A 27,908-nucleotide genomic window follows, 5' to 3' on the forward strand; every position below is an offset into this window, starting at 1 on the left:
GGTTGCACTTCGTTGTCTGGGGAGTGACAGTGATGCTGAGTGCCTCCCCCAGGATGCCTGGGCATGATTGAGGAGAGACAGAGAAACTGGGAACAGAAAGAAAAATGACCAGGAGTAGGGGCTGGAACTGGATGATCTTTAAGGTCCCATCTAACTTAAACTGTTCTGTGATTCTGTGAAAAAGACTCTTAATGTGGCAGAGCCTTCTGCTGATGTGGGGCTGCTTAGCACCATCTACTTTCTCGTGCTTTATTGAGTTTAAGCATCTCGGTTGATGGGGCATCTGCTGTTTCCCTGGGGAACTACCCTAAATTCCCCTTCATCTTTATCTCACATCTTCCATTCTTAAAGCCCACTAATGAAGTGAAATATTCCTATCTGTTCTTTCAGTGTTTCGCATGATATTAAAATATATTCTGTCTTCCACACCTGGGTTGGCAGGGAGATATTTAACATGCAGCCATGCTGAAACACTGAAGGGAAGCGTCACTGTAGTGGAAAGGCTCTGTAGTAACTGCAGGCAGCTGTAGGTTGGGGCAGGGGCATCTTTGCTGTCTCATTTCCCATCCTTCAGTGTTCCGTCATATTCTGTGCCGTCCGGTTGGAACAACAGGAAAACTTGTATTCTCTTGGTTTGTAGAATGTTGCAAGAGCATTCAGAGCAGAGATTTCTGCCAGACCGTGTGTTGTTAGCAGCGAGGCAGACAGGATTTCATAACCCACCAGCACAGGGAGCCTCCAGAAATGGGGGTTAGAAAACGATGTGCCAGTGGGTATTAAGCTCTGCTGATCGACATTTGCTGCTGTTGGATGTTTCTATTCTCGTACAAAAAAGGGGAACTTGTGATCTTTTAGGCCGCCCTAAATAAAAATAGAGAAAAAAGGCATCGTAATCAATTGAAAAACAAAACTTTTTTTTGGTGACAACTACATAAATAGACAAAATGTTTTGCTTGCAAATTTTTTACCTTTAAAAGTTTTTCTCTTTTTAGCAAAAGAGAACTGAATACTGAAATGGATATTGTGAGCTGACAGATTAGAAATTTAGATTAGATTTAGATTTAGGTTTAGAATTTTTTAGATTTAGATTTTTTAGATTAGATTTAGATTTAGAAAATTAGAAACATTCAGATTTTCCTTGATTTTCTTTTCATATACTTTCTCCCATAACAACCACAACACAACTGTATTTTTGTCCATCCCTGAAAAAGAAGCGGAGGCCCTCATTTGCACAGAGATCCAAGGAGATGCTGTTTTTAACATTGTTCTTATGCATTTTTCTTTCCAAATGTCTCCGAGTGGAAGTGGAAATAATGTAGGGAATAAAAGAACAAAGGCTCGGTGTAGGAACGTGATGACAATGCAGCGAGGCACTTTATGAGCAGAACTGCTCAAACAGCTGGAGATTGTATTACATTGTTTATCATGTTTAAACCCGTGTCAAAATGACATATACTGTGGAAGTTTTTGTGTAAGATTGTGAACTAGGTATTATGTGAAAAAGTCAACCATATGTTATAATATTCTTCTGGGGACAAGAAATCTAACTGAGACTACAGGGAAGGGTGAGTTCAGTAAAGAAGTCATCTTCTCCTGAGACAGAGGTGCTGCTATGGGCTGCATACAAAATACTTGTGTGGTTTGCTGAGTTCCATGAATCACACAATTTATTTGACTTTTTTTTTTCCTGTTGTTTTTTTTTAATCTTTTTGTATGGTATACTTGGGTTTTTTCTCTAGTATATCTATTTTATAATAAAAAAAACCAACAACAAATACAAATCTTTCCTTCTCATATGCATTTTCTTCAGTGTGTGATATTAAGATATCCAAAATTAACATACCTGTGGCTGGCCATGTGTGTCGTTTATGTTCCCTAACTCAGACTGACTCTTTCTTGTCATCATATTTCGGTTGTGGGTGCTTGGAAAATGTGCAAGTTAGCAGCAGGCTGGTGCGTGGCAGAGAGCTCCCTGAGCTGGATGGACAGATTGAATTTCACCTACTAAATATCTTTCAAACAGTGAGAATTCAAGCAGCTCCAACTTTCTATGGTCATTTGTGCTAATAAAGTTTGACAGCCTGAATGTTAATGGAAAGTAAACAGGAGAGGGAGTGCTAACAAGGTCATAATGAAGCTCACTTTAAATTGAATTGAAATGAATATGTGAACACTCATTAGAAACAGTTTGCCTTTCTCCTCTAGGCTGCAGTGCAGCATGTGGTAGCAATGGGCAGTTCATGAGTGGTGGATAAAAAGGAAGCTATAGCTTAGCTATTCTGCAGAGTCATGGACAAATCCTATCTGGCTTAATAAAGAAAAACTGAAGCTATAAAGAATGGAGGCAGGGGAGGATGCTCTGTGCTGCCTGCAGGGAAGCATTGATCTGGGGTCAGATTTTACCAGATGGGAATGCTTTCAGATCTGATGCTGAACTCCAGTCTGCTTCACTTCTTGCAGGGAAGGGCTTAGCAGAGTTGGCTTGCAGATCTGTTAAAGTAGGTTTGCTACTACTGTGCTCAGTCTTTTAACTTATTCTACTTTAAATGGCTGAATACAGTCAAGTGAGTTTGCTTGTTTTCTCACACGCATGCATACGATGAATATGTCATAGCAGAGGAATTGGCTGATTGATCCAAAGCTGCTGGCTTTTTCTTTCCAGACGTGCTTTCCTAATTCCAGATGGATAAGAGAACGGTGGTGTGCAAGGAAGCATCCCCCTCTGCTCCCTCCTCCTGCCTCTGGCACAGTTGTGTTTATTGCCTGTGACTGAGGGAGTTTCAATATCCTTGCAAAGTTCTGTCTGAGGAAACTCGGCGAGCAGAACATTATTGGTGCAAAACTCTCTGTAGCCATCAGATGCCTTTCCATGCCTCAGAAACTTTTCGGGCTCTTCTGTAATAAATGTAAATGGCAAACCAGAGGTCAGGGATGGTCTCAAGGGCAAAGGCTTGTCTAATCTTTATTTTCTCTTTATGAGTTGCTGTAACAACGTTGAAGGTATGAAAGAAATCAGCAGAAATGTGAGACAAGGCACTCTTATTAGGAAACTGACACATAGCTTCTCTGGTTTGTTCATTGACTTTTTCTGAGACAACTCTGAGGCCAGGATCCTCAGATGGTGCGAATCTGTAGATACAGATTTACTCCAGCAGAGTTGTGGTCTTTCTTTTCAGTGATATTTCTCTCCCCCACCAGAAGATGCTTGCAGTGGAAGTTTTCAGCCATTTTAATCTTGGTTTTAATATAATGGTTCTCTGTACATATTTTTCAAATGACTGCAGAGATGACAAATTGCTTGAGCTTAGCATTTCTGGATGACTTGAGGAAATGGGGGCCAGTTGATGAGATAAGTGTTTTAGTCTTGCGGTGATCTTTAGAGCTGATCCTCATAAATCTCCGTAGGAATGTGGGGAGATGGGGGGCAATTTTGGGTTAGACTCTTGGTTCGATGGCTTTATGTTCTTACATTTACAAGAGCAGGATTTTCATCATTTTAAGATATCTTCATGCTATTTGGGAAGATGGAGATAATAGTACCAGTTTGTTAGGCTGAATACTTGTGTGTTTTTTTTTCTCCCTAACTTGCATATTTCACAGATGACCTGTATACATACATGGCAACCAAAAAGTTAAGGGAAAAGGAACAGAATCCCTGCTGTGCCCAACAAAACAGTCCGTCTACCACTCAGCTTCACATAGGATGTTTTGGGCTGCTGTACTTATGGGGAAGAAAACATAGAGAGATTTGCAGAGCTGGCAGAGGCAGTGCTGGCACTCACACGGTGATGTGACTAACTGGTTAAGATGCTCAGCTGCAATCTGGGAGCCCCAGGTTTGATCCCCTTATGTTTGAAAAATGTCCTAATCTCACCCTACCAGGCTGGAAGTCCCTTCAAGGTGAGGCTTGCTCTGTCTCTTCAGTATTCCCTTTTGTGCAGTACCATGAGATTTGATGAGAGAGGCCATGGCAGTCTCGTGTGAAGCCCAGCCAAGAATGAATGTTGGCCTTAGGCTTGCTAGTCCCCTCCGCTGGCCAAAACTGGGCAGCAGATTCCTCCTGCAGCCAGATGTTGTTTCCCAGCAAACAAAATCTTTCTCAGCAAGTTTGCTGTGTACTAGTAAGGGATTTTGCCCATTTCTCACTGAGGCACTGCGTGCCTGCTGCGGTTGATGCTAAGCCTCCCAAACCATCCCATGCTGTTCAATTACAGTAAATAATGTGCTGAAGCTGATTAAGCTGGCAGTTTGGTGACATTTTTCTTAACTTTGCTTGCTGAATTTCCTTCCCCCTGGACCCTAACTCTTGTAACTTTTGAAAATGCTGAGTGTTTCTCCCTTATCTTGCTCTCACTGATGTTTACCTGTATGGTAACACTAGAGGTTCTTTACGTTAATAGAAAGGGAGAACAAATACCTAACTTTAGTTTAATCTAGCAGGATGTGACTGACAGGCCTGGTACATCCTTGAGTATGGAAAACTTGAGTCTCTGACTGGTTTAATCCTCCTTTAGCTGAACATCCATGCAGCAAATGCTTGGGAAAGAGCTCCCAGAAATCCCTCCCTGCCACAGGATGGCTGGCCCTACACAACACAAAGTGTGGGAGCCCCAGTATGGGGGGCAGTGTGCAAAGCAAACCTTTAGGTGGGTAAGCATGGGCTGGGGTAGGCTCAGTTATTCACGCTGCTGTGATCTGAGCCATACCTGGGAGCTGTTTCAGCCCTCCATGTGCATCAGCCCCCTCTGTCAAAGAAAATTGAATCTCTACCATTTTAGCCAGACAGAGCAGTTTTACTTATCTGAGGTGTTTTAGTTGCTTTTACTGAGGGATGATCTCATGTTCTAGTTCTTGCTTTCCCTTTTCCTGCTATCAGGAGTTTTCATTTGCGTGCACCTGGATTAGCAAATAATTTTGCAGACAGCATGGCACAGGGTGCTGTTTGTACTCCCATTGATCCAGGTTGCTGTGCCAAAAGCCAGCCAAGCACCAAGTCTGCAGAAGCCTGCCAACAACATGGACTTGCTCAGGACCATAAGTCTGGTGCTTTTTGATACGATTATCACATAGACAGGCTTAAGATAAATGGTTTCCTATGTACAGGGAGCAAAGTCATTCTTGCTGGTTAGAGCCTGCTGCTTCCTGCCCAGTTCTGCCTTGGACCCTCTTGGTTTTGCTGAGCTAAACCTCAGCATTCAGGCCTTGGGTGCTGCCAGTGCCAGGCTGCCACTGCCCAGTAAGAGTCCCCAGGTCACTTGGCCCATGCCTTGCTTTGAGCTCAGGGCTGCGTGCAACTCTGATGCCCTTATCATTAATCTTTGATGTTCAGTCGTTCAGTGATAGGAGATGAAGCAGATCAGTTTGAGCAGCATTTGTATTTGAATATCCTGTGTGCAGAATGCAAAGGCTCTAAGGGAGAAAGTTAAGTTTTGAACTAAACAGCAACATTCCAGTTTGTCTATTTTCCTTGGCATTTGGTTTTCAGCAGCAAACACAAAACTTGAAGTGTTTTAGCCAAAAATTCAAATTTTACAGTTTTTAACTGATTTTTTTTACACTTTGGTTTCTGACATTAATTTTCATTTTGGGGGTTCTTCATATTTTATGTGTAAAAATTCATTTGAGGAAAAAACACCACTTCTGTCCAACTCTGGGTTTAAGAATTAAATGGAACTGAGCTGTTCCATAAGTACATGGCAGGCACTTTCTCCTCCCTTCAGGCCAGTTCCTAAGCTGGGAAGAAAAATTGTTGCTGGCCTTAAATCTGATGAAATTCTTCTGTTGCTTCTGTGTGAGAAAGTGGTTGAAGTGGCAGAAGCTGGTTCAGTCATTTAGAAAGGGCCTGTCCTCATGAAATCATTTTTCCTTTGGGATGATAAATTGTCAAGTCCTGGAGAAAAATCCCACTAAAAACATGCCCTCTAAGCATCAAAGCATGCAGAGCAGGGGCACAGCTCTGTGCTGGGGCTGCGTGGGGATGGGAAAAGGATCATCGTACAGCCTGGTAAGTCCATTTATTTTTTTGTCACCCCACACATAGTAAGCATTGGCACCTACAGCTGACAGATAAACAAACTGTGCTCTTTTAGAAAATATGTGAACAGGGTTGCTCGTTGTCAGCCTTGCAGGCAAAAAAAATAATAAACACAGATGGATTTTGGAGAGGGATGGAAATGCTCTGAATTCTCCCAGCTGAAATCCAGGCTTTGAGAGGAGCCAGATGAGGTGTCACTGGTAGGAATCCTCTTATTTCAGGGGCTGAGAGAACAGGGAGCACCTGGTGTGTTCATTACTTCATTCATAGGGTTTGCTGTCTTCTAAACATGACTGACTTTCTCCTCTGTGCTCTGATCCTTCCTGGGCTGCTATAACAGAGCAGGATGGCGATGCCATGAGCTGCCAGCCCTGGTTTTTTATATCACTGTTGGTTTTTTTTTTCCCTTTTCATTTTACACTGTGAAAGGTTTGGCCCAAACAAGTTTACGAACAAAACAGAGAACAAACAAAATACAAAACTTAAGGATTCCCATTTGTGAGCAGTTTTTTTTATGTGAGGTATCTATAGCCTCACGTATAGTTATAGGCATAGTAATGATTGATTTCATTATTATTTAGTCTACAAAAGCTATAGCATCAATTCTTAGGATCTCATCATGGGTGCTTTGCTAACTAGTGCTATTTGGGAAGTCTCAGCAGCTAGAATTAAGATGCTGGGTTTTAATATAAAAGCTGAGTCTTAAGCAACAATTTTTTTGTCTGTGTGTGTTCAGGAGGAGCTTGGAAACATGACTGAGACATTGAGAAAACACCAGCTTTTGATTTTAAGATGCATTTAAATGGTTAGTGTTAGAAATACTGGTAAAATGCTCGTGAGATATATCCAGCCTAACACAAGGCTCATGAATCCTTGGTGCGTAATAGCATTTTCCTTGTTCAGCCTTAGAGTTTATGAAGTACAGAACTGTGATGAAATGGGAATCACCTGCTCTGAACCTCCACAAAGCTGAAGTGGTGGAAAACAGTGTTTTTCACTGCAGCTGCTTTGGCTTCTGGAAGCTTTGCTGCCTCGCTCTGGCCGGGGTGGAACCTTTCAGAGTCACGCATTCTGACTTTGGGAGCCTGCTGTGTGCCAGGCCTGAGGTCAAGGAGCTCCTGTGCACCCAGGCTGGCGGAGCAGGGCTGTGCTGCTCCTGCTGCTCTCCTATGGCCACTGCAGCTCAGCAGCCGGGGACGTCCTTCAGGGAGCTGCTGACCCCCAGTCTGGACAGGAAGCTGGCAGGCGGCTCGCTGCAAGGTGATGAGGGGAAAATAGATTAGTCTGAGACAGAGCGAGTCTCAGAGCTGTCACGGTGCTTTAAAAAATAAAGCTTGAGGTAAACAAAGCAACAGGCCTGCTTCTGCGCCGGCTGTGGGATTGCTGCTGCCAGCCTTTCCAGCGGGCTCAGGAATTCCACCTATTTCCTACCCCAGCTCTTGCCTGGCTCCAGACACTCCCCGCAGCTGCCCACATGGCCAGCACTAACTGCTGCTCCAGCGAAGGAAACTGAGGCACAGACAGGCAAAGCCTTTGCCCTGAGCACCCAGCAGCACCCAGTGGCCGTGTCCCCCAGCTGGTTACACGATGGGAACGAGTTATGGCTTCTTGCTTTGATGCCCCGCTGTCATGATTTCTTGGTTTGTGCATTATTCTTGCATGTTTTGAATTTCCAATCTTTAGATTGCAGATTCTTTAAACACCTGATGGCTTAATATTCCTGAGATGCTGGATGATTTTTGTCGTCTTCGTTGTTGCTGGTGCAGAGGCAATGCCATAAGCAGGATTCTGTTGTTTGATGCATTAGTAATGGTTGCGGCTAACAGAAGACTTAGGAGGTTTAGCAAATGCATGGCAAAGAAAAGGAAAGAATAATGCCAAAGCTGCAGGGGACCACAGGTGTGATCGCATCACTGCTTAGACACTTCCAAGCAGGATCGTTTCCAACACCAGCATTTTTCACTTTTTGTTTTTGAACAAATAAAGAGTTGACAGCCTGCCAAGCACAGCACCTGTGTGCCCAGCAGCAGCGCCACTGCTGTCCTGTGCACACCGTGATGCACAGCACGGAGCTGAGCCTTTGCTGCCCCTGTGCTGTCAGCAATTCCTTTGCTGGCTCAATTTGACTCAGGTTGGCTTGACATGGAAGCCAATCTGCTACTCATCTCCTTTTTGAGCTTTTCTGATAGGGAATAAATGATATGTGCCTCCCCTCCTCTCCCCCCCCCCCCTTTTTTTTTCCCCTCATGTTTTTATGTTAAAAGAATGGATGCAGTGGTTAATAGAACCCAAACCCAATCCCTCCCTCCAGCTTCTCCCCTGCACAGCCAGGCCCTACCTGTTGCATGGCACTGTGCAGCCACAGCTCCTTCCCCTGCTGGAAGAGAAGCCATTCCTTCCAGAAGAAGCATGAAAATAGCATCCTGTCTGCTTTAATCCCTGGCTCCCACTTCCACCACGAGTGACCGTTAGCCATGAAAATTCCAGTAAACTTTATTGGCAGTAAAAAATGTTGTATATTATTTGAAAACCAAAAAAGGCAAGAAAAATGTTATGGGACTGTTAAGAGTCCACAAGGAATCCTCATTTCTTGTTTGCTTTGGGAGTTCCAGCTGGTCTGACATGAATACTGCCTTACTTGATGCTTTGCAGTACTTTTATAGAAACTGAAGTAATTGCTTCTGGAGTGTTATTCCTTGAGTTTCTTCAGATAATGTCATTTGGGTGACAACAGTAACTGAGTAGTCAGTTTTGCCTTAAAACACTCATATTAACACAATGGGAGCCTTTCTTTAAGAATTTAAGCTCTCAGTTCACTAATGTTTTGTTTCTCTGAGACCACCACTATCAATGAAATTGCCTTGAGACTTTGGGATGAATGGGTGGAGGCTCTAAGGAGGAGGGCATGCATTCCCCATCTGTATCTGCTGTCTTCTTCCACTCTCGTTTCCTCTGTGGTTTTCAGAATGCTGAAGTATAAGATGTGCATGTATGGTACAACATGCACAGTGGGAAAGGCCTTAATTGAGATACGGGTTTTTATCTAAAACAAAACATCCATGACAATGCATTTTTCTTCAGAACGGGATGTTTTATGTTGTTTTGACTGTAGTTTAATTTTTCGTTTAAAGAATTCTTCTCAGTAAGTTTCTATAGAGATGTGGTTACTATGAAAATAGAGGAATCAAGCTCACACCTGTTCTGTTTGTGTAGCCAGATTGTTTCTTTGCTTTTGAAACTTGGCTCATGTGTCACCTACCTCTGTAACCAGATAGGTAATGTAATACATTGTATTATGCTGTGATGAATCAGAAGATGATTCAAAGATCTGTGTTTTTAGCACACTGTGCTTAAAAGAGGAAGGAACAGGAGCTCAATTTGATGTCTATTTTCCGCTCAGTGGCTCCAGATTGATGTGAATTACACTTCCTTCATCAGATTCTGTTTTAGAACTGACTCGAGACTCAAGTGGGGGAGGTTGATCCTGGTGTCACACCCACATAAGTAATGGGGGTCTGCATAGGGCACCTCAGTGTGTTCAGGATGGCTCAGAGGAGAACTGAGCGATGGCTCGGTGAGTCCCCCACCCCACCTTGGGAGCCTTGCCATGGCATGGAGCTGCTGTCTGCATCCTCAGTACCTCGAGCTGTAGCAGTTCGATTCAATTTTTTCGTTGGATTTCCAGTGTGATCACTTTGTCTGACATGAAGATAACTGTCTAGACATCTGTTTAAAAAAAGAAAAAAAGTCTCTCCATCCTGCTGTCTGAGAGCGCAGAGCACAAATTCAGATAGGTAAATGTTGGGCATATGAGATTGATCTGGAACCAATAATGTCGAAGATAAGTACTTGTACTGGACCCTGAGAGCTGCAGAGTCCTGCATAGCTTTTAGATCTTGCTGCTGCTTACCTGCTCGCTATTGACGGAACTGGAGTATTCCATTTCCCCAAGTGCCTTAATGGATTTGGGTTTTTTTTAAACAGGCAGCTGTTCCTGGGAGGGGTGCCATTTTTTTGTTGGTGTTAGCTTGTTTTGTTCTCACAAGAAAATATCATCATCCTCGTATTCACTGCTCTCCGCTTAAGGAAGAGAGTGCAGCATGTATGAACTTGGCTGTTTGCCTCGTTATTTGCAACGTGCCTGTAAGGGGAGCAGTTCCCAGTTTTTTTCCTAAAACCTGTATTCAGTTTGCTGTCTTTACATTTCTTCAGCTCTCCTAGAGGGCAATAATATCAACTTTCATATTGATATTTTTGAGACCTTGCCTTGTCCCTGCAACTTGTTAGCACACAGCTGAGCATCCTGTCTTTCATGCAGTCCCTCAGTGAAAGAGTTTGTTCTCCTGCTGGAACAAACATCCCTGGAAACCTCCCCTAGATCAGCAACAGCAAGTAATTCACAAGCAACCTTTTCCTCTTTTTTTGCATTGGAGTAAATTAAAAGGCCCCAGACATCACAGTGCAATGTTCTGACAGGAAAACAACAGAACAGCAGAAAGTACAACACATGGCAGCAAACCCAAAAGAACCCTGCAAATCAGAAATCGCCTGGGAGACATCAGTGGGATCACTTTGGGCTGATACATGTTAGACAGGCAATTCAGAGTCAGGAGTCTGCTCCAAAGAAACAGATATCTAAAGGGGGCAGAGGCAGGCAGGAGGTGCTGGTATTTCTGTATTGCAGGTGGGCACTGAGCGGAGAGCAGGCAGCTTGCCCAGCGTCTTGCAGGAAGTCTGCAGCAAAATTGGGAAATTAACCCAGATCCCATGAATGCCCTGCCTCCTGGCACAGTCACAAACCTCTCTTCCTCTTTGGTACAATTTAGATTCCCAAGTTTCCTGCAGTTCCCTTAAATGATTTTCAATAGCAGACTTTGCCCTTGGAGGAGGGGATGAGGCATTGTATAAGCACTGCATTATGGAAGTATTTTGTTCTTTGTTATTTAGCTGAAAACTCAGAGTCTTCTTTCAAATGGGTTCTTCTGGATTTATTTTTAAAGAACTTTGATAAACATGTTACTGAATATTTTAGATAGCTAAGAGCAAGTCTGTGACCTTTCTGACTATGATAATTGGTTAGAATTGAGTAATTCCTTATGAAAATATCTGCTGTTGACTTTTTAACCCATTTGAGGAGCAGTTTTTGGAATTTTTCCATTTGGCTTCAATGGGACTTGATTGATACCATGATAGTACGCTTTCCAACTGAAGTGGTTTTAGCCTGTTTAAAAACAGCCTACATTAGCAAAAGGATTTTCACATCAAAAGCGTTGTTAGAACAGTGAAATCAGTGCTTATCTATTGCTTTGCCTGATTCCTCAAGGCAGCAGCTTTGAGAAGAATGAGTGAGATGGAATCAGGGTTGAGATTAACATGAAACATTTTGCTGGAATGCAGGTATTTTTAAGATACTACAATGAAAAAAAATAAGAAGGAAAGGTTAGAATGAATAATTTTTTCCATTAAAGGGACGTGGCTATTTCTATTAGGTAATACTGAGCTCCTTTCCCATTAATGGTAATTTGCCAGAAAAGAAAGGTACATTACATAAATATTTCAAAGTAACCTGGGCAGCAATTTGACGATATTAAGGTTTCAACTTGACAGCCCCAAGCACCTTGATTCATCTTAACTGCCAGTAAGATCTTAACTGCAAACAAACACTTCACTTGAATAGGACTGACTTCAGTCAACCAAAATGAGTTTCATTCTACACAACTGAACAAATATTACAGACCAATCAATGCTTCCTCAAGAAGGTTCATTATCTCAATTAGAAGAAGAGCATATAGGGGTGGACATGTGAAGTAAACCAGAGCCATTTTTCTAAACAAATCCTGGCTTCGCAATGCACACACAGGCAAACCTGTATTTCATCTGCGCTAATCTCAGAACAGCTCTGTTTGGATTTGCTGCTGCTTCCCTATGAGTCAGTGCAGCACGCAGGTCTGTGTGGTGTGAGGGGAAGGGTAATGAAGGGTAGCAGCTGAAATAGGCAGCACCAATCACTGGGGCAGAGAGCTGCTTTGCTGAGAAGCCCAAACCTGCAATAAGTTAACAGAAACCTTCCTGGTGACTTTGTTTGGCCTTCGGATGAGCAGCTGTGGGATGGATGTGCTGAAGGATTTGACACTCATTGCCAGGGGATGGTCACTGAAGGGAGTTCATGGCTGCAGAGCAAAGCCCCATCTTCGCTTAAGCTTTGGGTTTATGGCGTTCACGATGCCACTTATCCTGGACAATATGCAGGATGCAAACTTATCTGACCAGGGGTTTTGTTGGTTTGAAAGACTTGTCACTACAGAATACAGTTATTGATTTGTTTTAGCTGCAGAGCTGTGCTAACATCGTCTGTAGCAGATGAATAAAGTTGGAGGAGCTGTGGTCAGCTGTTGGAAAAAGCCACTCGATCCTGGGGAAACAAGGCTGGCAGTGAGGCTCCTGCAGGGACCTGGGTTTGCCTGGGCCATGATTGTCATGCTGCTTGTTTCCTCTTCTCCCCCATTCTTGATACTGCTGCTCAGAAATGAAAAGCAAAGTCAAGATGCCTGTCTGAGTTTAACAGATGCTGATCAGTGAACCCCTCCCACTCTTGGCATCTTTCTTGTTTTCCTCCTGCGTGTGCCCATGTATGCATTTAGAGTCAGTAACCCTGTTTTGGACCTTCCTTCTTCTGTTTTAAAGCTTCCAGTTTCCAGAGGATTCTATCTTAGTCGCTTTGAAGTGTTGAGTTTCTCCCAGTCTTTGTTGGTCTCTCTTGATGAAATAGGAAAGTACCTTTCCATTGACTGCAGGGCCTGCTGGAAGAAAGGCGCTGAGTTCCCAGGCACATTAGGGCTCAACTGCTGTTTCTGTAGCTCTAGCGAGTAGGTTATGGCACTGTCAAGTCAAAATGGAGGGATGCAATGGACAGAAATTGTTGTGAAATTGTTGTGAAGAAAGTAGTGTTTATCTTAGATCTTGTAATTTGCTCAGAGCCTCGTTTTGTACACCTATTTGACATGCATGCGCTCAGAGGATTCATAAAACATGGGTTGCAATGATTTGTGGTCATTAAAGATTATTCTAATCATTGTAGTAATCCTGGGGACTGATATATAAACTCTATATAAACAAATGCCAAGAGACTGTCTCTATCTTAAAGAACTCACAATCTAAATAGAGAAAAAAGGCAAACAAAGGATTATCATCACCAGGGCTGGGTGGAGCTAAGAACAAACACAAATCTCCTGCGTTGCCCTTGCAACGTGTCCCTTCTTGCTTGCTCAGATCATCTTTTTTATTTTTTCTTTTTCTTTTTTTTTCTTTCTCCCCAAGTAAAGGAGATTTCATGCCAGTGGTCGGGCATGCTTCCAGCTTGGATAACTGGGTATGTTTACACTGTGTGTTGGATAGGTTTCCTGAGCGATCGGAGGTCTGAGCCAGTCAGTGCCCTGGGCATGAAGCAGCCCTGCGTGGCCTCCAGACATGCCCACAAGCTGTCTGGCTGCCCTGGCTTCGCAGCCATGCTTCTAGGAGGGTAACTGAGCTGCTTCCAGGCTCAGGCTGGTTCATCCCTGAGCAGCAAGCTGCAGCTACTGCACCACACCACATCTCGTACTTCCCACTGACTGGCTGTGTAGGAAGACTGGCTGTAGGTACTGACCGTGAGCCATGTCCTGTAGTGGGTTCACATCCTCCATTTCCTAGGCTAATCTGTCATAAAATACTGCTGTTTGCTGTCACGTTGTTTTGCTCACAAGGTCTGCACAAAGGTCTGTCGTTTTGCTGTCCTCACCACCACAGTAGAGTTCGTCATCAGTCTTTTAAATCTGTGTTTTATAGGACAGGTACAAGAGTTGATAGCTGCCTAATTTGGTGATGTCAGGATCACTGGTTAGTGTTTGTAGAATGCTGTAGGAAGGCTAGGTGGTACTCTTGAGCTGGATTTTGCCAATGCTTACCCAACTGGGAAAGTGTGAAAATCAGTGGAGTTACTCGTCTCTGTGCTGCAGGATGGCACAAGGTGCTCTGTTGGTCTCAAAGCTCAGGCTAGAGTCAGCCAGGAAGACACTTCAGCACATGGTTCATTTGAGGCATGGCCTTACTCCTTGCTTTGCTGAATGGGGACAAACTGAAGGGCATGGTCTGCTGACCCAGAGCTGTGGGGACAGCTCTTGAACTCATATTCTCTGGGTAACTGCATTGGATGAGAGGGTTTTTTGCCTCAGGCTGGGCATCTTGTGCCATCGCTGCAACAAAGGAACTCACTCAAGGAAGCAGGGGATGGTCTGAGTGCCCACGTGTGTGCAGCAGCGCCTGCTCTGCCCTGTGCTGCCTTCTGTAGAAGACAAAAATATCTCCCACCCTGGTAGGACAGAATATGCTCTCATGGGGAATACTGTCAATGGCAATACTTCCCCTCTGGGGTCCGTTGTGCTGCTGAAAAGGGTAGCGCTCCCAGTTTGCTCAGTCATTTCTTTAAAAAGTAAGTTTTGTTCATCAGAATTCAAAAAGCAGTTTGGTAAACGTTACTGACTGATGAGGGTTTGGAGATTGCTGCTGAGTGCTCACAGCTGGGGCACGTGGGATGGGTAGCACCTGTTGGTCGTGAAGTTCTGCAAGGTACAGCTCTCCTGTCAATGTTAATAATCCTTATTAGCTGTTTATTGGATATCTTTTATTAATGATGTGACCGTTAGTTGCCCTAAGGAGAAAAAGGGGCTGGCAGGTGTGGGTGAGATTTTGGCAGACCGTTTCAGAAGGACTCTGGAGTCAGAGCAGCAAAGCAGCTCGAGCAGAGCTGTGGCACCAGGTGGTTCCCTGGGCTGCTGAAGCCCTGCCAGCACAGCTCGGTGGATTCAGGGCCCAGCTCTGTATTCCTGCCTGGTTCTCTCCTTCAGTTTGTGGAGGGCATTGGACGGCTCGGCTGTTCTGAGCTGTCTGTACTCTCCTTCCTTAGTCTGTGTAAACACTGCCTTTGGTTTGTAGCAGCCTGATTTTGGTTTTTTTTTTAAGGGTATATGGCCATTCAGGATAAAAATAGGAACTGCTCTAAATCTTTAGATGCCAGCTTAGCCTTACAGTCTGGTCCTTGATTCCTGTTGAAAATGGGATTTAAGCTTCTGTCTCTTTAAAGTGTCCTTAAAAGGTTTACTCCTGGACAAGTTCATGCTCAAACTTGGAAAGTTTGCCATCCGTCCCTCATTTGACCATACTAGGTATTTCACCAAGAGGGAATTAATATAGGGAACAACGGGAGATGATCTGGGGGAGAAACAGCAAAAAAACATTTGAGGACAAACTTAAGCTGAATTCTGAGTCCCTAGGAAAATACTGTTTGATGCAGAGAAAGGTAATGCTATAAATGAAATGATATTATAGCTGCTGTGCTGTATGTTTTGCTTTAAAGTCTCTTGGCCTGGGAGCTTCCTTTCCAGATACTGAAGCTGTGTACGTCGTGCATGTGGCTGTAGGCTCATATGGTCCCCATTGCAGTTACTCCCAGCCAGAACTGTACTGCTCTGGTATGATATGTGCAGTCTCATACAGACATGTCAGTCTAACGGCCTGTGAAAAGCATTACAGATTATTGATAATAGGATTAAGATATCTGAGCGTTTAATTCCGTGTTCATGTGTTTCCAAGTTGTTCCTAAATGGAAGAAAATTTCAGTGTAAGAAAGAGAATACTTAAAAGACTGAACTTCTCAACCCAGCATCAAGAGGGATAAACTGTATTTAAACAATATGTTTAAATAAAGCCTGAATTGATACTGATTCATTCCAGATGAGACTCTGGGATCTGTAAGATGTGTGGGCTTGCTGTACTGTACTCTAAACTTTTTTATCAGAAAGAGTCAACCTCTGTGCTAAGACAGGTATCTGCAGGACTTTGCCTTGTGAATCATGAGCACAGCAAACAGTGGTAGCCCTGGTTTCTGCTCAGCTTTGCTGTATGCTGGGAGGGTCCCTCTTGCTGCTGACAGTGCAGTCAGTGAGGAGCCCCACAGGCTGCTTCCTGGGTCTGAGAGGATGTTCTGCAAGTTGTGGAAACTTCCTTTGCTTCAGTTTCTCTGGGATATGAGAACAGCAGTTTCTCAGTGAATATTAGGGTGAGAAACATTCTCACCACACAGATGGAAAGTGTTACATTCCAACTCGTTGCACTCTCCAATATCCTTTTTGTCCCTTATCTCAGCATACAGCTTTGTAGACTTTTATTAGTGTATTTTCTTTTTCATTTATGCTCACTATATTACTATAATATTATTGTGCAATGGTGTCCTTTTGTCCATTTATTTTTATTTCTGTCTTCCTTAAAAGACTTGGCAGGAAGACAAGCATGTTCCTTTTCTCCTTGACTTGTCAGTATGCTTCCAGATAGCCATAATAAGCTCTTGGGTGTGTGGTAAAGACCTTTATTTGGGGTGGTGTGTGAGCATGGTGTAATTTTTAGTGTGCTTCTGTGGACTTTTTTTGAGTAGAGGTTATTTTCCAAGATCAAAACAATACTTCTGCAAAGGAAACCAAGCACAGCTTGTTTTCTTTGATGGGTGGGAGTAAGGACTGGTTAGAGGTGATGGCCTGACTCATTCCATGGTAGAGTTACATCTTAGTGGCAGCATGGTGGAAGGGATGCAGAGGGTTCCCTGTGTTCCATTCTCCGTTCATTTGGATGATCAGTGTGAACACTTGTGAGACAGCAGCTCGGGGAGACAGAGCCCTTGTGCTGTGCTGGTGTTGAGGGTGGCAGAACTGATTCCATCAGCTACAGAAACAGAAAACTTTTCACTCTGGAGAGATCCCCAGACAAGCTAACTTTGGTGACCTTTCCTGATAGCTGGAACAAGAGATCCACACCATATGTATTTGTCTGTATTTGTTTATAAAAGCAGACTCATTTTGAAACGGTGATCTCATCTTTTTGCTTTCCTGGGATACATTAATTTTCTTCTGTGTATGTGGCTGCTGCAAGAAGGACCTTGGCTTACTGTGACAAGAGTAAGAGCCATTACTTCAGAAATGTGAGACCTCTTTGGGTGCCATAAACTGAAGCAGTAATGTGAATGCTAAGATCCGTATTCTGTTTCACAACAAACTGAAGGGCCATAAAAAGAAAGAACAGAGTTTGTGTGGGACAAATGGTTGAGAGAGAACTCATAAACTTAAGAAAAGGCTGCTTTCACAGACAGGAATCAGCTCAATATCTTCCCTTCTGGTGTAACGTTAGAGAAAATCTTGCTAGCTTGTGAGCTAGGTGCTTATTGGGAGATAACAGTTTGACTGACCATCTCATAGAGGACAAGTTCAAGTTCAAGCCAACATAATTGCCATGTACAGACCTTATGCTTTCCTTTGCAAGCTAAGCAGTCGTCACGCCTCCAGACGTTGCAAATAGCGCATGGGCCTGTATTGGACATATAATATTATTCTGATCCTTTGATCTTGCACCACAAGCCTCCAAGTCTCAACAAGCCCATCTGAAGCAAGGGAAATGTTTGTAATCTCTCCTTGACAGATTTGGAAACTGAGGCATGAAGGTTTGCCTGCCCTGCAGCTGCACACTGGTCAGTGGAAAGCTGAGGCTGTGTTTCAGTCCTGCACAGGACCAACATTGCAGCATGAATCATTTGGTTCCTGGTGACCAATGCTTTTCATTCAGCCCCGAATCTTCCCTGTGCTCACTGTGTCTGTGCCCAGCTCAGCAGTTTCTACAGTTCCTGGGATGGCAGTGTTGGTGCAATGGAAGCCTGCCATGTGCTTGCAGGCATCTCCTGCTGCATCCAAGCCCCAGTGAAAAGCCGCCAGCCTCCATTGCCTTTGAATCAAGTCCTCGCTATGCAGTAGGCTGGTTGGTTTGTGTTCAGAATAGAAAATACCAGAGGCAAGTTACTGAAGAATTTTTGCAGTGGCACAACTTGGGGGCTTAGCCAAAATGAGTAGCACTTTCCCCTATTGAGATCTAAAACAAAACAGCAAGTGGAGCACCCTGTAGAAGGAAAAAAAGAAAAAGCAACAACATAGTGAGCAAGCAGGATTCGGAATTTACTGATGTCCCCCTTAGCACTCTTGCCCTTTCCCTCTCTTCCATTTTAGAGAAAAGTGTTGTGAAGCAGCTGTGTTCAATCTTGTATTTGGCCAGCAGCTGTGCTCACAGCAGCAGGTGTCTGGGGTCGGCTGCTTACGATGTGCCCTTCGTCATCTTCCATGATTGGAGGGAGCCACTGCCTGTCTCCCAGTCCTCATAACAAGGCAGCAGTGCTGATAGGTAGGTTGTCAGGAGTCACTGGGGCTTCTCAGAGCCTTTTCTGTTAAATGAAGATATTCGTCAGGTGGTCTTGGTAAAGCTGGCTCCAAAGGTTCTGCTGAATCTGTGTTGCATAACGTTGACCAGGTCAGTTTTAATGTAGTGAAAATGGAAGCTTTGATCTGCAGATTAACGTGCATTTGCTTCACAGTTTGGAAATATCACTTCAGAAGATGCTACAGAATAACTTCAGCGTTATCAGGTATGAATCTGTAGATTACAGTGATGTAGCTGTGGGAACTGTAGGTGTTGAAGACAGAGAACAAAAGGCTCAGAAGTTAGATTCTGCTTATCACAGGAGGGAAGAGAAAAGTGTGCAATTGGAAAAGTCCAGATCTGTGGGAAATCTGCACCGTGTAGTACAGGAAAGTTCATCAGAAATATTTTGTAAGATATTCCCTCTCTTCCTCACATGTGCTCTCAGATCAGCCATCTGCATTCTCAGTGGTAGAAACATGGTTTTAGATTGGGAAATAGCTTGAATTTTTAGAAAGAGCCTCGTGGTTTGATTCTGTGCTTTTATTAAGATAAATTTAAGAAACCACTTGAAGTTCTGTGTAAGGTAGGATAAAACATCCTGTCTCATTGCATGATGCTTGCTGGTATTCAGACTGCAGCTCTAGGGGCTGACTGCAGTTAGCAGTGGATACAGCAGTGTATCGGGTGGGTTTCTGTGCTACTGAAGCTTGGAGAAGAGGGCTGCAGGAAACCTGAGGGGATCAGAAGTAATGGGAGTTAAGAGCAAACCCCGGTACTGGCTTTCAGACAATTTTGTGATCCTTCTTTGCTTAAGATCTGGTGTCTTTGAGAGAGAAAATGATCTTCAAGCTGAAGGAGCTGGTTTTGTTCCCATTGCCTGAGATGTGGAGTGTCTTTGGCAAGTTGGCACTTACTTCGTTTGCACCATAGTAGGGCAGCTGAGTATTAAATACTGTGTTCCCAGCTGCACCACTGATGAGCTTGTGTAAGAGTTGCTGCGCCTCCTTCTGCCTTTGTGCTTTCTGCCCTGCTTTGCATGGTGGTTTTGGTTGTAGATTCTTCATGACAAGGATTATCTCTTGCTGGGGTGATTATCTGCAGCACGGAATTAACTGCAGCGGAGTTTGCTCTTTTCAAGTGAGCTACAGACTTGAGGTGACAGAGGGGTGGTTCATATATGATGATGTTATGTTGTTTGCTTATGTGTAGGGTAACAGACCTTGTTAAAAGCACCCTGACTCCACACTTTCTGTGTGAATGGAACTTGGGGTGAGGACAGCCCTCTGATTATCAGCCGAGTCAACTCACTGGTGGAAACAAGTCCTAAGTAAATGTGCAGCCCCTAACATGTTTCATTTCCAGTCTACTCTGAGGCCACCAGACGTTTTTGAAGTGAAAGTAGCTTTAATTTGAAGCTATCCCCAGTGTTTGTTTCCCCTAAAGCCTGATGTTCTCATCTGAGCAAACTGTTCAGCTCTCATGGTCTTCCATAGGAGGGTGTAAGACTCTTCCCATCTTCTCCAAATTGAGCAGAAACAGTATTTTTACATTCTAATGTGGGTTTTGGGGTAGCAGGGGCAGGGTAAATCCCACTAATTGTGCCATTCAGTAGATACAGTTTTGTTTATTTTTTAAGCTGGCACAGAAATGGAGGATAAGCTTAGCTGACCACAAGCCATTAAGTATTATGACTTGAATTGAATACTGAACACTATTGTTAAAGCATAAAGGGGAACTCTGGAATAAATTAACAGGTCATATAATATCTCACATTTCCCAGAAATGTAACAGCAGCTACTCATCTCTTTTCAACTACTTTCCCAACTGAGGATGAGATATTTTTGCACAAATTCAGGGCGTGCAGAAATCAGATATTTACGTTTGAACTGGTCAGAGCTGGAGCCATACTCCTCTTGCAGTTGATGAGGAGAAATGAAAACCTTCAGAGGGTGATTTCAGCTTGTCCTAAAATAGCCAGCTGGGATTAATTGCTCTCAGAAGGTGCCCGTTTCTCTCCACTGGAGGAGTTGGTGTCACTACCCTCCCCTCCCAAGTAAGGACCTTTCTCGTTTCACTGCCTTGGGTGCTGGAGTTTGTACAGCTCCATAGCGTGTCTGAAGCAGCATGGTGCTAATCACCATCCCCTTGCACTACTGGGGGGGACAGCATATTTAGCACTTGCAGACTTCAGTTTGCCATTGGCAGATGGCTGGGCTCATGCTGCACTCAGCTGATGTGATTTATCCCGTAGCTATAATGTTAGTTTGCCCTGTTTGAGGAATTCTGCACTTTGAAAAATTCATGCTGTGGGCTGAGAGGAGTGGACACAGGTACGATGTCTGTGAGAGGGCACGCTGTGCATCTTTTCTCTCTAGTAGGCTTCTACAGATGCGAGAACAAAGTATCCCTGGCCTTGTCTGCAAGGTGTGGCTGTGGGACCTGGCTCCATGTTGATTAATGATGGGCAAAAGGCTGATGGCTATAAGATACACTGTTCAAAACACGCTGTGTCACTGTACCGTGTGTTAGGAGAGCCGCCTTTTGTAGCTCGACTCAATGCAGTAGCCATGCCTTCTTGTTTCTGTGTTTCTTTGAGCTGGATTAGGAAGGGTTTATATTTGCATTCTGGAGCACTTGCCTCTCAATTGTTCATATTTGGAACAATATTTCTAGGAGGTGCGAAGTGCCACTGAGGCTGGAATCTCTCCTTGTCAGGACGCTGTCTGCTACAAATTCACATTCATATGCGTGCCCTCAGAAACTTGCTTTGGAAGTCTGCAGCTCTTCAGAGTAGAAACTTCCAGGATTAGACCCTAAAAATATAAGTTACACTCAATAATACATACTACTGCTTAAAATAGCACAGTTATAACTGTGGCTGGCATTCAAAGTTTGACATTTTTATTTCTGTTGCCAGGATATTTTTCCCACTAAAAGTGAATTAAAAACATAGAAATCAGTGTCTATTTAGACTATTCATTATTATTGCTTCATTAAGTATAAACAATTTGTCAACACATAACAGACGCTTGGAGAGGATATTTCCTTGCAGTAACACAAATCTGAAATTCTCCTGGCTGTTTCCTAACCTGGCACACTCAACCTTGGATCCAACTGCATAACTCAGAAGTTTTGAAACTAGCCTTCTGAGCTGGGCTTTGAGTAAAGTTTCTCAACAGCATATAATTATTCCCATTATACCTGTCGTCAATGATTCATTGGCCGCTGAGGCACACATATGAGCTATTTTTCTCTTTATGACTTTTGGGGGGGGGATGATTCACTGGTTATAAGTGTACATTATCATATGACTAAAGAAGAAAAAAAGACAAACGGAGTGAAGTGCCACTGAGATTTTCCATATGAAAACAAAAAAAAAAGGTTTGGTCAATAAAATAATGATACTCCTCCTATGTTAGGCCAGCAAACATCTGTAAAACTTCAAAATAGTCAGAATCCATACAGCTTTTCCTTTTACACTTCTAAAATGCCAATGATTTTTGATATGATGGAATCATTGGAGTCCAATAATACAGTTGAGAAGAGGTAGGAGCATATTAGCTTTTCTTCTGCATGGCTTTGCCTGTTTATTCAGCTGTTGGTCTGTCCTTGTGGCTCAGTAGCTGAGGACCACACATGCTGGAAGAGGGCTCTTTCCTCGTTCTGCACAGGATGAGCAGACTGGTCATGCTGGCAGGGATGCTCCTGGCACATCTCTGCTGCTGGGACTGGCTCCAGGAGAGGGAACAGATCCAGGTCATTGGCTCCAGTCAAGTAACGTCACTTCTGGGAAACAGTGGGCAGCTTCTGGACGTAAAGTCACCTGGGTCAGTGGCTGCTGAGCAGCCAAACAGTCCCAAGACAACCTTGACTTCAGTTGCTTTGAATGAATGATGTAACCCGTAGGTTGAGAGGAAGGTGGATGGCAAGGAAAGTGAAAAACAGAAACAAAAGAAGCCTTTTCCAGTGCAAAATCTGGTCTGCAGCGTGAGATGGTCTATTGAGCAACAGGGAAAATGGATTTATGTGTCACCATTAGCTTCTGTGAACAAGCCAAATTGCTCTGGCATCAGACACATGATATTTATTCACGAAAATGTGGAATTAATTGCTATCATCCTCATTTTTTAATGGGAACATATTTTAATTTTTGGTTACAATAGTCCTGAGCCTCAGTCAGTGTTAGGGAGAGCCTGAGCTGTGAGGGCCTGGTGGGGAATGACGGCGGGGCAGGGAGTGCAGTGCAGTGATGGCTGCATCCTGTGGCATCATCTGGATGGAGGGAGCTCAATTATGTCCTTATGGCAGTTGCATTTATACTCTAAAACACAGATCTAAAGTTAGCTCGCTTCTAGGAAAATCACCTCCTGGACCTTTTGCTTGTGTCACCATCTGAATCATTATATGATTTTGCTCTGGCTTTTTTCTTAAAAGCAAAGGAGGCAAATTCTTACCTCTCTACTCTCTATCTGCAACTGTCTTCATGGCTGACCTGAAAATGAACTGTAGATTTAATTTGCCTCAGAACCACGTTGTTTACCCAGGCTTTCACCAGTGCCTTCCGAAGTCTTCTTCGCTCCCTCCCCATAGCAATCCCATAGAGGTATGCTGGGCTTGGTGCACTGTGTCCACCTGCGCTGGTGTGTGGTGTTACAGCCAGCAGCACCCACATCTTCTCTGCTTCCATATTTTTAGTGTGTGTTTCAGGATGTCACCTACCTGTGCTTTCAACTCTGCGCGTCTTTCTGGGTTATTGGCTCCTTCCATTTCCCTGATTAATGAAGGATAGACTGCGTCCTCGCAGTTCTTTCATACACATGCAGAAGAAAGAGATTTTTATCTACAGAGGGAGAAATTGCAGATATATGAATTATGTGAGGGGTGAGCAGGTCATTCTGATGCAATTCCATGGAAACAAGCAATTACATTTATAGGCACAGCTGAGTAAGGTAATTTGGAGCACAGCTGGCCAGTAGCAGGGATTTTCTACTCTCTAATCATTGCCATGGACCCATTGCTGGAAGCAAGCCCAAGTTTAAAGGGTCACTTGCAGGCCAATAAAAGAATATATGTTGGCTGGGAACACCAGACTCAACAATTTCAAAAACATGTTTTTCTTCATCTTGTTGAAACACAAGATTACACTGAGTCATCACTTACATGGCTGGACTCTCACGATCTCAGTACTACAAACCTTTTCCCTCTCCCATCTCTTCTTGTGAAGAACAGTTTATTAAACTTACATTGTTGGTTGTTGTGTTGTTGTTGTTTTTTCTCCTGGCTGGAGATTTTCACTCAGCTTTTTTGTAGTAGATAACCCAGTGCCCAAAGAGTTCTCAGAGTAGGGCTGGGGAGAGCTGAGTCAATAGAGCAGGAAAGAACTCATGACTCTTCTCTTGCATTGAATAGGTGGCTCAAATTTCCAGCTGTTGCAAATTATGCTGGCCCATGACTCCATATGTATTTGCATCTGCTGATATTTGCATCTTCTTTTGGAGATGTGGAAGAGTAAAGAGATGCTGAGGGAACTGTTTGATATTTGCAAGGGTGTTTTGGTGGCCAGTGCAGCCTCTTGATCTTGTTTCTTGGAAGGAAGGGTGCTACAATGCCTGGTCTATTTGAATGAGTGCTGCATTAAAGGTTATAAAAAATGTGGATTTCTCTGCCTCTGCTTTCCAAATCCCTTTAAACCATTTCCTAGATCTCTGGCTCTTGCCTGCAGTACCACTAAGCTTTCTTGCTACTGCAGCACTTCAGGCTAGGCAAAAGCCATCCCAGTTATCTACTAGGTTGCCTTGTTTTTGAAGCACACCCATTTTGTTTATTGTGGTGATCCGCTGTTCCTCACCCCTTTCCAGGCAGAAACTCCATCAGCTTCTCTCTACATGCCTGGTGAAATATTGCTGCACAAGTCACTGCTTCACCCTCCCAAACTCATTACTTCAACCAATCTTCATTATGCCATATTATTATTACATTTACTATAATGTCTGGAAGATTTAAAATGCAGACACGCTAAACAGAGTAAAACAACTTGTTCTGCCCTAGCAATCATCTTGGTTGCTAGAGACTACTTTAGCAACCTCCAGCTCCATTTACTGACCAAGTCCTTGTCATTTAATAGCACTGTATAAATACTTGCCTGAAATAAGCTTTGCTATCTGTTGTCGGACTGTGTTGTACAACTTTATTCGATACAGTTAAAATTCAGCTGAGATTGGAATGATTTTTTTGTGTGATACATCCTTTGCTAGGATACTCCAATTGCTATTAGGTAATGGCGACTGATTCCTTAAGTCCAGCAGCAAAATGTCAGCTCTGTATCCCATTCTTTTAAAGTATCATTATTCCATTTCCATAATATTCATCTTTTGTCTCTGCTCGATCCTCCTGCACCATTACTTAGCAGCCTCTGGCAGTCTCTTTGTATGTTCATCAAAAACTGAGTCTGAAGTATAACAGCTGGATTGGAGCCGTCAGCTTATGGCTTACCTGTCAGATAGCTCCTCTAACAGTGCTGGTCTCACCTTGAAGAAGATTTGGTTGAGTTCCGGAGTTCTGTCTTTAGGGATCTCCATGCTCTCAAGCTCCACAAAGTTGTCTTTTCTCTTTGGTCTTAGGGTACTGATGGCTCTTGAAGGAATTGTAATCTAGAGGATGCATTTTGGGTGGGAGCAGGGAGGCCAGCAGGTCGTTCATGTGGAAGGTAAAGCTCCTTGGGGTGGCTCCCAGGAGGGGCCTGAAGATGCACTTTCCTGCTGCTTTTCTGGGCTCGGTCTCTTTTTCATTGCTCTTCCTTAGCTGCGGGTTCAGCCTTTTGTTTCAGGCCAGCTCAGAAGCAAACCAGATTTTCTGTTATCAGCTTGTACTTTGGCTGGAGCATGCCTTTTATTTGGGTTTGGCTTTTTGTGAGACAGCCTGTTTATGCACTCTGCCTTTCTCATCTATAATTTAGCATGCTGCAACTCTGCTTCACTTCTGTCTAGTGCTGTAGAATCCTTTTGTTGTCACTGTCTCTCTGTCCTGTCCTGTGTACGTGGTGCTCATTAAAGAGGTACTTTAGAAAATCTGAACTGCATCTCTGCAGCTGTGTACTCAGTGATCCTCCCTGCACTGTGCACCACAACAGGTCAATCTGTTAGGCTGCTGTGTTTCTTTTCACTGGGATTAATTATAGAGTGAGAAGACATGTTCTATGACAGTGAAGTAGAAGAGCAAAATCTTTGCTTTTAAGTTACCTGATCGTGTGGTTTGTGGGGAGGGGTTCACCAGGAGATGTCTTATCAAACTTATTCTGTGTTTCAATTAGAAGTTTTCAGCATGGCTCTGGGACTTTGACAGATATTCTCTAAGCAGAGTCTATGCTGAATAAAAACCCCGCACTAAAAGAGAGGCTGCTTAACACAACTAGTGCTCAAATTCCTCCTGAAAATGATGGCTCGCTCCATAAAATCCATAGCTGACATAGATGTCAGAAAGTACACAGTGTGGGCAGAGAAGTCAAGTTAAAGTAGGGTACATTTAACGGGTTATTAGTAAAATTCTAGTCTGATATAGGGAAAAGAACTAAACCATTGTAGCTGCTTCACCAATGCAGATCATATCTGAGCGATGTGGATTGTCTGATGCCCTTGGGTTCCACTGTCATCACTGACTGTTGACAGTGTAATACAGACTGCGTGATCACATGGGCATGAAACAGCAATGGATCAAGGAAGAAGAATGCAATAGGGGTGGGATAACAATATTTAAGAGTGTAATTCAGGAGATGAAGTAGAGAAATGGTTTATACAAAGCAAACTTCAGAAGCAAATGGCAAAGATTGCAGTGCCTGAACATCACAAGGCCTGGTGGTTGTGATGTGTGGACTCGTGAGCAGTGGTGTGAGGCCAGGCAGCTCAGCACCACACAGCTGCTCACTTGCTCTCCATAGGTGGGTTGTGCAGGGAGAACTGGGGGAGAGTGTGTGTGAACATTTGGGTTGAGATAAAGGCAGTTAAATAGGTGAGGACATTGTTCTGTGCTGCCTTACCTCGTTGTGCCCCTCAGCCCCTTAATGTTTTAACACGTCTGCTCTTCATCTGCAAAGTGAGGATCCGGTATTCCCTTCAGCAGGATGTGAGTTATCTTAAATTATGAATGTCTGCAGAGCACTTTGTAATCCTTGGATAACTCTTGTTTCAGAGCTGCTGCCTTTGAATAGGAGAGCTGCAGGAGTAATGAGAAAGAAGGATGCAGGATAGAGACAGATAAATACTAGACACTGCTTTTGCTTAATTCGTTCCTTTTTTTATTATTATTATTTCATTGTGGATCTGGCCAACAAGAAATAAGAAATTATGTTTGCATCTATTAGAAAAGTATGGCTGGAATGTTAGATTTATTGGCACCAAGATGAAGAAGCAATTTTAGAAAGAGCTCTGGAAATAAATTCATATGTTGGGGTTTAACTTATTCTGAACTCTTCTTCAGCAAGATCTAATGAGCAGAATTGTGCCAGTTATTCATTAATCTTTCCCCTTCTGTGCCTCCTTTAAGACTCTTTGCTGAACGCTCCCTTAGGTTGGCACATGGTGCCAGTACAACTGTAGGGTAGGGATTTTAATACTCCGTTTACTGCTGGGCTGGAGAAATGGAGTGATTAACTCCAAGCTTATCAAATGAAAGCTCTGGTAAGACCCAGACCTCAGTGACTCCTGTGCTTTCCTGCATGGCTGGGATCGAGTGCCTACATGATGTGATGTGGAGGAAAGCTGGAATTGAGGGATTCCAGGAGAACCCAGGGTGATGTTCAGGAACGGCGTAGGGAATATCAGTGTGTTTGTATCAGCGTGTTTCACTGCCATTGCTAGGTGCAGCTCCTCTTGCAGTGAGAGCACACTGTGGTGGGCCTTCAGGAATTTCTGTATTTGCAGGGTAGAGGTATGCTGGCCTTCATGGCAGCTCGCTGAGCTAACGAAGAGAGCTCAGGTCTTCAGGTTAGAGATGGTCCAGGGTGCAGACAGTGCTTTTACAGTAGCATCTGCATTATGGGATCATCTTACGAGGCCGGATGCAACTGTTCAGTGTCTGGGAAGAAGCTGAGCAATCCCCTCTTGCACAGAATGTCTGTATTCCCCCCCCCAGGACCATCCTGAGGCTAGGAAAGTGAAGGCAGGATCTGCAAGCATGCTGCTCCTTCCTGTGTTCTGCTCATACAAATTCTACAGATACCCTCATCCTTGGCAAGGCAGGATGGTGGAGATGAGATGATGATCCAAAAGGAAGGGGGAGCAGCAGAGGTTAGCATGGCTTTCACAGGCAACTACGTATATGCAGTGCTGTAAGTTCATATTCTGACATGTGGATTGAGCTTTCTCATCACATTATCAAAATATGATCTGTGGTGATGAGCAGTGATTTAACAGGGTTATGAATGGAGGTGATTTTCACCTCCTTTGCTTTTCTTGATCCTCTAGATTTAGAGAAAAGCCTGACAGATGATGGCTGAGGTTTCTTGCTCCCCACAGAGCTCAGTTGCAGCAAGCAGGGCTCAGCTGAATGTGTATGAGGACTTGGAGGCTGGATACCTTCTCTCCTGAAACCTTTGAGATGCCTAGGAAGTCAT

At 43.7% G+C, this 27,908-nt stretch overlaps 1 long non-coding RNA gene across 1 annotated transcript in view; it reads left to right on the forward strand.

Moving 5' to 3' along the window:
- The first annotated feature begins 18,351 nt into the window (after nt 1-18,351).
- LOC128083303 (uncharacterized) overlaps nt 18,352-27,908 on the forward strand; it is a 75,256-nt gene continuing 65,699 nt past the window's right edge. The window contains exon 1 of the long non-coding RNA XR_008208026.1: nt 18,352-18,524. This is a non-coding gene — a long non-coding RNA (uncharacterized LOC128083303). The remainder of the gene's footprint in view (nt 18,525-27,908) is intronic.

Source organism: Tympanuchus pallidicinctus, unplaced genomic scaffold (genome assembly GCF_026119805.1).
Source record: "Tympanuchus pallidicinctus isolate F22 unplaced genomic scaffold, pur_lepc_1.0 scaffold23, whole genome shotgun sequence".
In the NCBI taxonomy this organism is placed as follows: domain Eukaryota; kingdom Metazoa; phylum Chordata; class Aves; order Galliformes; family Phasianidae; genus Tympanuchus; species Tympanuchus pallidicinctus.